Genomic DNA, 12,154 nt, shown 5'->3' on the forward strand with positions numbered 1-12,154 from the left:
CTTCCATGGGACCTTGAGGTAGCCAGGTTGACCAGATGCCATGGAAGTTATCTTCCCCTTTCAAAAATGTCAAAAAAGGAAAGTTTACTTTTACTAAAACTCCTAAGCAACTTTTATTCAAAGGTAGGATAAAATTATCTTAATTCTTTTTCTGAGATATTTGGAAATACTATAAGAAGAACAATGACTCCCTTAGATTTAATTCAGTGAGTAAAAATCTAATGGAATCCAGAACCAAGAAGCATAAAGACAGGATTACCCTGAGGAAGAATGTCTGAATTAAATAAAATATTCCTGGTAGACACTAAACTAATGGAAAGGAAAGGACAAGGTATCTTGATACAATTACCTTCGGGATAATGCATGATTTCATACATAAAAAAGCTAAACTGATTCCCTTGAACAATAAGTAAATAAACACTAAAGCCAATCACTAAAATACGTCAGAAACACCATTAATTTTCCTCTAGGATTTTGTAAAACGATTTCCTCGGCCATTCCTTTTTGCCTCACTCCCAGTTATCAAGGGCAGCTAAGGTTCCATTTATTTCTACAGTTGCGAAAGTGTGAGTGTGTGTGTGTGTGTGTGTGTGTGTGTGTGTGTAGAAACATAAGGCCTTAGGGTGAGTTGTAAGGGAAAAAATCTCGTTCCGATGAATCTTAAAATTTGTGGTATTTACCTCTAAGCTTTTCCTCTCCAAAACATGTAAATATTTAGCAAAAGGTCTATTTAATTTCTCCTGAGTTAGATGGCATAGAATCTACTGTGCAAAATGCATCCAACTCCATTTTCAGATTCTCAAAGAATTCTGCGGCTTCCTCTGCCAGCTCGTCTAGTTTTGTCATGATAACATCCAAAATCTGGGAAACAAAAAGAAATTCTGAGGTTTCTCTTATAAAGAAATATGGCCCTCTCAAACTGATTTCAAAGAAATATGGGACCCAAGGCCTTCATTAAACCATATGAAATAGAGCACTTGGCAAATCCTTGATAGCAAAGTCCTCTGAGGCAAAAAAAAAAAAAAAAAAGAAAGAAAGAAAGAAAAAAGAAAAAAAATCTCATCCCTAAATATCAGTGTGTGTTTTACTTTGTTGTTGTTCTAGACAGAATCAATGAACTGAATCAAACTTCTCTTTAAAAGTAATTTAGAAAAGAACACATACGTTGCTCTCTTCTTCTTGTATATTCCTCAAAGCTGGACCTTAGTGGGAAATGTAGACTCACGAACCAAACACAAATTCCAAGAATGACACCGACCTCAAACTGGGACCGTAGCTGTCCTTTGCAATGAAGTGTAAACTCAGCGTAAATTTAGAACTGGCTCATCCAGATTTAGAGGCTGCCTGGGGGTTTCTAAAGTCCCCCTGCAGAGGCAACGCTCCTGCCTGTTTCCTCCCTGTATCATTAGTCTTTGATGACGTGGCTTGTCAATCCAGCGCATCTGAACCACGTCAGAATTTAGAAGCAGTTAAAAAGGGAACCCTGATTATTTAACCCTAAAGATTAGAGTTTTTCAACCAACTGAAGAATTGACTTTTTTTAAAAAGAATCCCAGTTATTATATACTAGCTTACTTACTTATCATATACTTACCATATTCTAGCCCTGTGGGGAGGTCTTTTCATCTATTATTTCCTTTAGTCCTCCTAAATGATCCTATGAAAGAGTTATTTCTCTGTTTTTTTGATGAGGAAACAGTGGTCTAAAGAGCTAAAGTAATTTGCCCAACGTCATTTTATTTGATTTTACAGAAAATTTGATAGAGTTGGAAGAATTCTTACAGGCTCTTAACATCAGCCCTGATATCAGTTCCCCCACATTGAACCCAGCGTATATGGGGTTAAAACTAAAACCCACCACCCGCTTTCCTGCTTCTCTAGCTCCACTCACGTGTAAATACCTGTTTCTTTAAACTTGGACTCCTTGAGCTTTACAACTAAATGGGAGTTACAAATTGTTAAAAGCCCAGGTGGCCTGGAGTTGGAGGCACACTAAAGTTTAGCTAATCATGTGTCCTTGAGTTTGCCAGGAAAGCCGCTGTCTCAAGAATATCAAGGAGTGGAGGCTTCCCAGACCTCCACTCCTTGACTCCTGGCACTGGAACTCGCCTCAAATAGGAAGATGAGACAACAGACAACTGCGAAAGACGCCCACCTGCCATCCTCCTATCTCACCCCCCACCCCGCCTTGCTGCAAGCAGCTCTCAAGGCCAAATGCAGGCTGGTGGAAAAGCACCGAGCTGCACAAGCTACATGTTCCCTCTCCCCTCCCCAAAACCCCAAATAAAAGTCCCCACCCATTCCTCATCGGGGAGCTAGTAATTTTTGAGGCATGAGCCCTTGCTTTGCTCCCTGTGCCGGGCATAGTAAAAACCTTTCCTCTTCCACTCAAGACTCTGTTCTCATTATTTGGATTGGCATCGGGTTCAGAGACCGAACTTTCGGTTACAGAATCATTACAAGGGGTCTGTCTGGGCATCTTAGTAAACACAATGCCAAGTGTGGCATGCTTTATGTTCTCCAGCATGACTGTTTATTTGGAGGATAGAGGTCAATCAAGTACTCTATTGTCATTGGAGGGTTATCATATGGATTATCAAATTTTTAAAAAATTTTACACTAAAATTCCACAGAACATAAACTAAGTTTACTCATAGCACAACAGCTCAGAATCCAGATTCTGGAGTCAGATATATTCTGGGTTTGAATCCTAGATGCACCTCATTCATTCACTCATTCATCAAATATTTGTTGACTGCCTACCTTGTACCAGGTGTTAGGTCTATAGTGGTAAATGAAAACAGGTATAGTTGTTGCCCTCATAGAACTTATACTTTAGTGGGACAGACCAATAACAAACATGTAAACAAACCAATAAAGATGTGATTTCCAAGGGAGAAAAACCCTATGAAGAAAACAAGTAGGATGTTATAGAAAAAATGGGAGCGGAGCATTCACTTAGATACAGCAGCCAAGCAGGGCTTCTGAGATGGTATCATTTCAGCTGATATTTAAGGGAAGAGAAGGAAGCAAGCAAGGATGAAGTGGGGATGTCACGGGAGGCATTTCAGACAGAGGCCAGAGCAAGGGCAAGGCCTAAGGCTTGAGAGTAGCACGCTCGCAGGCTTGAGAAGGAGCCAGTGTGGGTGGAATGCTCTAGGCTAGCATGAGCTAGGGCTGGAAAGGCAGGCCGGGGTCTTGTCAGCCATGGGAAGGCGTCTGGAATTTATTTCAAGGGCAAGAGTAAGCCACTAGAGGATCTTAAGCAGGAGAGTGGTATCAACCAATTTACTTTTTAAAAAAATACTTTATTTTTTAGAGCAGTTTTCGGTTCACAGCAAAATCAAGCAGAAGTTACACAGATTTCCCATATATCCCCCGCCTACATGTGCACAGCCTCCCCCACTATCAACATCCCATACCAGAGTGGTACATTTGTTACAGTCAATGAACCTACACTGACAAATCGTCACTCAGAGTCCCTAGTTTACGTTAGGGTTCACTCTTGGTGTTGCACATTCTATGGGTTTTGGCAAACGTGTGATAACATGTACCCACCATTATAGCATCATACAGAATAGTTTCATTGCCCTAAAAATCCTCTGTGCTCTGTCTAGTTACCTCTCCCGATTTACATTTAAAAAATAATTCCAAATACTATGTGGAGACTGGATTTGGAAAGGGGAAGAGAGGAAGCAAGAAGAAGTGACTATTGCATTAGCTGGAGTGTTGGCAAAAGCCCAGGGGCAGAGGACATGGGAAGAAATGGAAGGCTTTGAGCTAGATTTTGGAGGAAGAAGCCATAGGACTAAGTCATATATTGGATTTGAAGGCAGGGGAAAGATAGGAATCAAAAATATTTCTGATTTGTACAACTGGATAGATGATGATGTCATTTACTGAGATGGAAAAACAGAAATAGTTTCAGGGAGAGAATCGAGTGTTCAGTTCCATACATGCTGAGCATGAGATGTCTGTAAGAGATCCAAGTAGAGGCGTCAAGTGGGCAGTAAGATCGATGACAGGAGCTCGTCCTACTAGTCTGGGATGGTGATAAACCATATATATGAATCATATACATTTAGATGGCATTTTAAGCTTCAGACAGAGAGGGAAAAAATAGAAAGGGCCTCAATCTCAAGGGGCCTCAGAATCTACAGGATCAAAATTTAGGGGTTAGGAAGACAGGGAGAAATTACCAAAGGAAACTGAGGAAGAGCCAAAAAAAAGTCAAGGAAAACTCGAGAGGAAGTGTGACTAATACCAAGGAAAGAGAGTATTAGAGTGGCCAACCATGTTGAGTACAAGAAGATCTTAGGCAAGTTATTTACTCTTTCTGAGAACCTATAAAATCTATAAAATAAGGATAATACCGCTTATCCCCTACGGCTGTTCAGATTATATAGTGAAATGACAAATCTAAGCCACTTAATATGGGGTTCTGTATATAATAAGTGTACAGTAGAGTTTTTCCCACTCTTCCTTATCTCAATGCCATCAATTATCATTGTATTGTAGATGTGCAGAAAAGAAGCTAGTCTAAGAGAAGTATGTTTATAAAAATGACAAATAAATTGATTTTTACTATTTCTCTTTCCTTATTGACATTATAGATCATTAAAAAGGTATAATAAATTTCTTCTTGTAGTAAAACATGGCTTTTCAGTGTCGGTGAGAGCATACCATTAATTATTTCAAAACCTGTTTTACTTGTCCACCTTTCCCTAACACTCGTTGGCTGTCCCGTAAAGTGTATGAAAGTGTTTTTTCCTTTCAATTAATTTTAACTGCAACCTGAGGAGGGACCAAATCATCAAAGTTATTAACATCTTAAAAACACTAGCCCACTTACTACAAAAGCATTCATATAGATATCTCCTGTGGGAATATTCTCCAAAGAGCTTGCTGGCGTTTCTGAATGCTGAAGTGCCGTTTAAAAAGGAAAATTATCAAGCATGCAGGCTTTCCAAAAAGGCGGGAGAAATTAAAAGCTATTAAAAACAGTGAAGCATTAATGAAAAGAAAATGATCAGCTTTCATTTATTAAAAATTATGTAAACACACTCATTTCAGACCCATTATTATTACACTTGGATATTTCTGCTAAATGTTATCAGCAGGTGAAATAGAAGATGGAAATTTGCTCTTAACCAGCATTTTAAAATAGAAACTCCTTTTCAAAATAGTGATCCTCATATGTTCTCTTAAGATTAGTTGGAGTGGTAATTACTTTAGCCTACGAAAATTCAACCAATGAAAATTTAAAGATTAAAATAAATTTTCTAAGTTCACAAAAAGAATACAGGAAAAATCAAAGAAGGACTGCTCCCTCTACCATTCCCAAAGTGAACACTTGAAAATTTTCTCCAATTAATTAAAAAGATGCATCTCAAACCTTTTATGATGCAATGGAGACTGCTTTATAAGCAAAAATAACAGGTAATTCTCTACAAAAGAGCTTATTAATTTGTTAGTATTTATCCGATGAATGTAGAATTAGTGGATAAATATCTATGAAAGAGAAAGAGAAATATCCCTGAAAGAGTTTAACATGGGGCCAGCCAGCCAGGCCCCAGTCACAGTGGTCAAGTTTGGCACCTTCTGCTTCAGCGGCCCAGGTTCGCAGGTTCGGATCCCTGGCACAGACCTACACCACTTGTCAGTCACACTGTAGCAGTGTCCCACATGTAAAGTGGAGGAGTATTGGCATCAATGTTAGCTCAGGGCTAATCTTCCTCAGCAAAAAAAAAAGACTGGATACTTGAACCCTAATTCTGATTATCGCACTCGGGCACATATGAGCTTGAGCTGACCAAGATACTGCAGTCTCTTTTATCTACTCGTTCTTCTCTCATCCATGTTCCTACTCACTCACACTCTCTTCCTTCCCTTCCTCTCGCTGTATTCCAACAACTCTTTAAGGCAATAATAGGAATAGAGAAATAACCAAAAAGTAACATTATTTAGAAATAGGTGAGGGAAAAGGTAGGAATATAAAATAGTATGAAAAATTGGACGAGTTTTTGCATGTCATGAATTTCTACATAGAAGGAACAGCCACCAGTTTTGTTCTAAGCTCCACAGCAAACAATGCAAAAGTGACACAATTGAACATCCATAGTATAAAGACAAACTGCTTAGCATAACTGGTTAGTGCGGTAGGAAACACAGGTACAAACATTTGGTAAGTCCAACAAATGATTCACTTCCTCCATTGGGATTTACATACTTGAGAGGTACCTTTTGTCAGCTATGACAGGCATTTAACCAAGTATCAAAATAAACTGATCTAAGAACCAGACCATCCCAATTGCTGGATGATAAAGAAAAGCATAATTATTCCCTACTCTGAGAACAGAAAGTACTCACTCCTAAGTGCTCTCATAAGGAGAATTAATACATAATACAGCATTATAACAACAAGAAGCCGCCACTTACTGAGTAGGCAGTCTGCTCGAGGCTCTGTGATCTGCCCTCTGCATACATTCTGTCATCAATTAAATCTTCATTCTAGTTGCTGGATGAATTTAAAACAGCCATTTCTTGCTTACAGAGCCCCTCAGCGCAACTCAATGGCATCAGGCCAAAGCCCAACTCAGTAAAAGCAGTTCTGCACAGTCTGGGGACACAGCTCTCTAAAGATATGGCTTAATTGTTGTCTAAACTTAGAGCAAAATTGTGGCAGGTCAGCTACTTGTATCAGAATAGCCTGGAGTGTGTATTAAAAATGCACATTCTGGAGCCCTCTCCATACTCACTGAATCGGAATCCTAGGGGTCATGTCCAGCAGACAGCGTTTTTTTTTTTATTTAATTTTTATCGAGTTGATAGGTTACAATCTTGTGAAATTTCAGTTGTACGTTATTGTTTGTCAGTCACGTTGTAGGTGCACCCCTTCACCCTTTGTGCCCACCCCTCACCCCCACTTTCCCCCTATAGCCACTAATCTCTTCTCTTTGTCTGCATTTTTAAATTCCTCATATGAGTGGAGTGATACAGAGATTGTCCTTCTCTATCTGGCTTATTTCACTTAACATAATTCCCTCAAGGTCCATCCACGTTGTTGTGAATGGGACGATTTTGTTCTTTTTTACGGCTGAGTAGTATTCCATTGTGTGTATATACCACATCTTCTTTATCCAATCATCTGCTGATGGGCACTTAGCTTGCTTCCACGTCTTGGTGATTGTAAATAATGCTGCAGTGAACATTGGGGTGCATGGGACTTTTGGAATTGCTGACTTCAAGCTCTTAGGATAAATACCCAGTAGTGGGATAGCTGGATCATATGGTAGTTCTATTTTTAATTTTTTGAGGAGTCTCCATACTGTTTTCCATAGTGGCTGCACCAGTTTGCATTCCCACCAGCAGTGTATGAGGGCTCCTTTTTCTCTACAACCTCTCCAACATTTGTTACTATTTGTTTTAGTTATTTTTGTCATTCTAACAGGTGTAAGGTGATATCTTAGTGTAGTTTTGATTTGCATTTCCCTGATGATCAGCAATGACAATCATCTTTTCATGTGCCTATTGGCCATCCGTATATCTTCTTTGGAGAAATGTCTGTTCATGCAGCAGACAGCATTTTGAACATGCACACAGGTGACTCTTCAGCACCCTCGGCTCCAGAAGCGCTGCCCGACGGCTTCTCCAGCAGTAGTCTCCAAATATTCTGATTGCCCACACAGTAAGAAACTTTGGGGGCATATTTTCTCAGTTTAGTATTTGTGTTTATGTACAAATTATATATGAGTACTAGTTTACCAATATATTATATACATTTTAAAGGATACAAAGATTTTAAAAGGAAAAGGTTTTAAACAATTATTATGTAATAATAGCTTAGTAAGAGCAAAGTGATAGAACAAGCTTCATTATTTTTGAAAATTTACTCACCCAGGAATTCTATAATCGTTAGGCAAATACCAGCAAATTAATAAGATTTTCTAGTGTTAATGTGATTTTCCCTCATGAATGTGATTTCTAATTCATTAAAAAGCTTTGAGATGCATGTTTGTAAATAATCAAAGAAAATGTCCAAATGTTCACTTCACAGAATTGTAAATGTTTAATTAAAATTTTTGTTGTGAAATATATCATATAAATAAGAGAGTGTGTGAAGATAAAGAATTATAATAAACTGAGCACTCATGTACCAACCACATAGGTCACAAAACAGAATATTACTAGTATCTTGAAACCTCCTTGTATGGCCCTCCCCAATCAAATTTACACACGCAACCCTCCTTAAGGTATCCATTATCTTATTAATCATTCATCTGTCTTTCCTTGTAATTTTACCACCTATATATGTATCCCCAAACAATATATTTCTTCGTTTCTCCTTTGTTCAAACTTTGTGTATAAAATAGACCATACTGTACTTACTGACTTTTTTCACTCAACACCACCATTCTGAAATTCATCCATGCTAATGTGTCTAGTTCCAGCTCATTTATCTTTACTTCCGTATACTACTCCATTATAGGAATAATCCACAATTTATTTACCATTCTATTAGAGAAGAACATTTGAATTGCATCCGGGTTTCTTTTTTATTATTATTACAAACAGGGGTACCATGCACATTTTTGTTTTTCAAGGCCTATATCCAGGAATGGATTTGCTGCGTCATGGGGGTGATCAACTTTACAAAGTAATGCCAACAGTTTTCCAGAGAGTTTCTATCCATTTGCTCTCTTAACAAAAGCGCGTGAGTGTTGCCATTGCCCTGCCTCCTTGCCCACACTCTACAAACCAGCTTTGTAAAGCTTTTTTATTCTTGCCAATCTGTTGAATGTGAAACAGTATCTCATGTTTTTAATTTAAATTTTCTAGATTATTAAGCTTAAGTATCTTTACATAGATTTATGAGTCATTTTTGTTTCTTCTTCTGTGCCATCTATGTCTTTTGCTCATTTTTATAATAAATTATCATTCTTATTGATTCATTGAATTCTTTTATATTCTTCACTTGAATCTGTATGATTATATATGTTGAAAATATCTTCTCCCAATCCATGACCTGTTTTTACTCTCTATTTTCTTGTAAGGAATACACATTCTTAATTTTAATATAGTTGATTTATCAATCAATGGTTAGTGGTGTCTGTGTATTTTAAGAAATCCTTTCTTACCTCAAGTTCATAATGCCTGTCTCCTAAAAGTTTTAAAATTTCAGGTTTTATATTTGTCTTTAATCTACAAGGACTGATTTTTGTGTGAGATTGGGATATAGTTCACTTTTTCTTTCCATTTGGTAGCAAATGGCCCATGCACCATTTATAGAATTATCCTTTCTCCACTGTTTGCAAAGCCTGCTTTATATGCATGGATTATTTCTGAGTTCTCTATTTTATCCATTGGCCTATTTCCTTATTCCTGCCCTAAAACCACACTGTCTTAATTACTGTAGCTTTACAATAAATCTTGATACCTAGAAGGACACATTCTTCTCTTTTTTTTCTTTCTATGAAGAGTGCCTTGGCTATTCTTAGGCATTTGCTCTTCCATAGAAATCTCAGCATAAGTAATTCACTCTTCCATATAAATTCATACAAACAAAATTTATAGATGTCTCAAAACAAAACACAAAAAACCTATTGGGTTTTGATTGGGATTCCATTGGCTACAAAGATCCATTTTAGAACTGACATCTTTATAACACTGAGATTTCTCACCCGTGAAATTAGTATTCCCTATTTATCTAGATTTTTAATATCTTTCCAAATATTTGCAATTTTTTTCTTCCCAAGGTTTCATCTATCTTAAAAAAATTCCTAGGTATTTTGTTGTTGTTGTTAATGAAAATGGTATTTGTTTCTGAATACATTTTCTAACTGTTGCTGATGTGTTGAAATACAATTGCTTTTTATATATTGAGTTTCTCTCTAGTAATCTCAATAAGCTCTCTAAATAATTCTAATAATTTATCTGTAGAGTCTTTAGGTTTTCTCTATACACAATCATATAATCTGAAAATAATAACAATTTTGTTTTTTACAATTCTTATATCTTTACTTTTCTTGTCTTAACTGTGTTGGGCAGGATGTCAGGGACACTCTGATAGGAGCGATGGCAGGTGCATTTGTCTTGATCCTGATCACAAATGAAAACTTTCACTGTGTCTCCCTTAAGTATGATCTTTGTTTTCAAACTTTTTGTGAATGCCCTTTATAGGTTTATAGAAGTTCTCTTATATTTTTACTTTGTTAAGAATTTTTATTATGACTGGATGCTGAATTTTCTCAAATGCTTTTCCAGCATCTATAGTGTTGAGCATGTGACTTTTTCTCCTGTAACTTACTAAGGCGGTGAATTGCTTAATTGATTTTCTAATATTATGCTAACCTTGCATTCCTGGGATAGATGCAATTTGCTTGTGAAATATTAACTTATTTGAACATTTTTGGATTGCTAATAATTAGTTTGCATTGGCCTATAGATTTTCTTTCTCATGCTGTCCGCAGTGGAATTTCACACCAAAATTACACTATCCTCATAAAATGAGTTCCAGAATATTTCCTATTTTAAAAAATTCTCTGCAATTGTTTTTGGAAAACTGGAATTATTTTTTCTTTTGATATTTTGTAGAACACAGGTAGCCCTAGAGTTTCTTTGTGGCACATTTTTAACCACTGATTCAATTCCCTTAATAGCTATGCAACTATTTTGTTTCTCTATTTCCTTGAGTCAGTTTTAATAAAACTGAGTTTTTCGGGCCGGCCCCATAGCCAAGTGGTTAAGTTCGCGCACTCTGCTTTGGTGGCCCACGGTTTCACCGGTTTGGATCCTGGGCGCAGACATGGCACCGCTTTCAGGCCATGCTGAGATGGCGTCCCACGTGCCACAACTAGGACACACAACTGAAAATACACAACTATGTACTGTGGTGCTTTGGGGAGGAAAAAAAAAAACCTGAGTACGATCAGTTATATGTTTCTAGGGCTTTTTCCATTTTATTTAATTTTAAATGCTATTGGCACTAAGTTGATTATATCTGTTTGCTATTTTTTAAAAGTCTGCAACATTTAGGGGCTGGCCCCGTGGCCGAGTGGTTAAGTTCATGTGCTCCACTGCAGGCGACCCAGTGTTTCGTTGGTTCGAATCCTGGGCGCAGACATGGCACTGCTCATCAAACCATGCTGAGGCAGCGTCCCACATGCCACAACTAGAAGGACCCACAATGAAGAATATACAACTATGTACCAGGGGGCTTTAGGGAGAAAAAGGAAAAAAATAAAATCTTTAAAAAAAAAAAGTCTGCAACATTTACAGTAATGGCCTTTTTTTAGTTCCTAATATTGATGATTTGAGCTTTCTCTATTTTTTTCTTAATCAGTCTTGGCAGAGGCTTGTCAATTTTATTGGCATTTCAAATCATCAAACTTTGATTTTGTTAATCTTTTCTAATTATATCTATATGTTCTATTTTATTAGTTTTAACTTTTATTTTTATTACATTCTTTCTTTAATTTTGCTATTTTTTTCTAACTCCTCAAAAGGTAGACTTAACTAATTGATTAGTCAATTGATTCTTTCTTTTTCTTTTATTTTTGGTGAGGAAGATTGGCCCTGAGCTAACAGATAACATCCGTTGCCAATGCTCCTCCCTTTTTTTTTTTTTTTTTTGCTTGAGGAAGATTGTTGCTGAGCTAACATCTGTGCCAATCTTCCTGCATTTTGTATATGGGATGCCAGCACAGCATCGCTTGATGAGCAGTGTGCAGGTCCATGCGCAGTATCTGAACCCACTAACCCCGGGCTGCCGAAGCAGAGCACACAAACTTAACCACTATGCCACCAGGTCAGCCCCAATTCTTTCTTTTTTTAACATAAGCATTTAAGGCTATACATTTCTCTCTAAGAACTACTTTAGCCTGATCCTAAAATTTTTGATATGTATTATTTCTTATTATTACTCACTTAAAATATTTTCTACCCTGTACTTCAACATTTAGTGTTAAGTTTAGTGAAATTTTATAAGCTATACATAATACTGTATGACTCTCAAACCCACTTAAAACTGTATGGGTATTTTCACAAATGGATGCTTAATTTCAATCTAATTTTTGTGTTGTGCTTATGCTTACAATGTTGTTCTTGTATTTTATCTATGATTTCTTTGTAGGAATCTTTTTAGCCATGTTCATTT

General features: G+C 37.1%; 1 long non-coding RNA gene across 2 annotated transcripts in view; it reads right to left on the reverse strand.

Annotated features, from left to right (window-relative positions):
* Positions 1-12,154, reverse strand: part of LOC138925100 (uncharacterized) — an 89,224-nt gene that overhangs the window by 13,073 nt on the left and 63,997 nt on the right. The window lies entirely within an intron of this gene.

This window comes from Equus caballus, chromosome 7, assembly GCF_041296265.1.
Source record: "Equus caballus isolate H_3958 breed thoroughbred chromosome 7, TB-T2T, whole genome shotgun sequence".
NCBI lineage: Eukaryota > Metazoa > Chordata > Mammalia > Perissodactyla > Equidae > Equus > Equus caballus.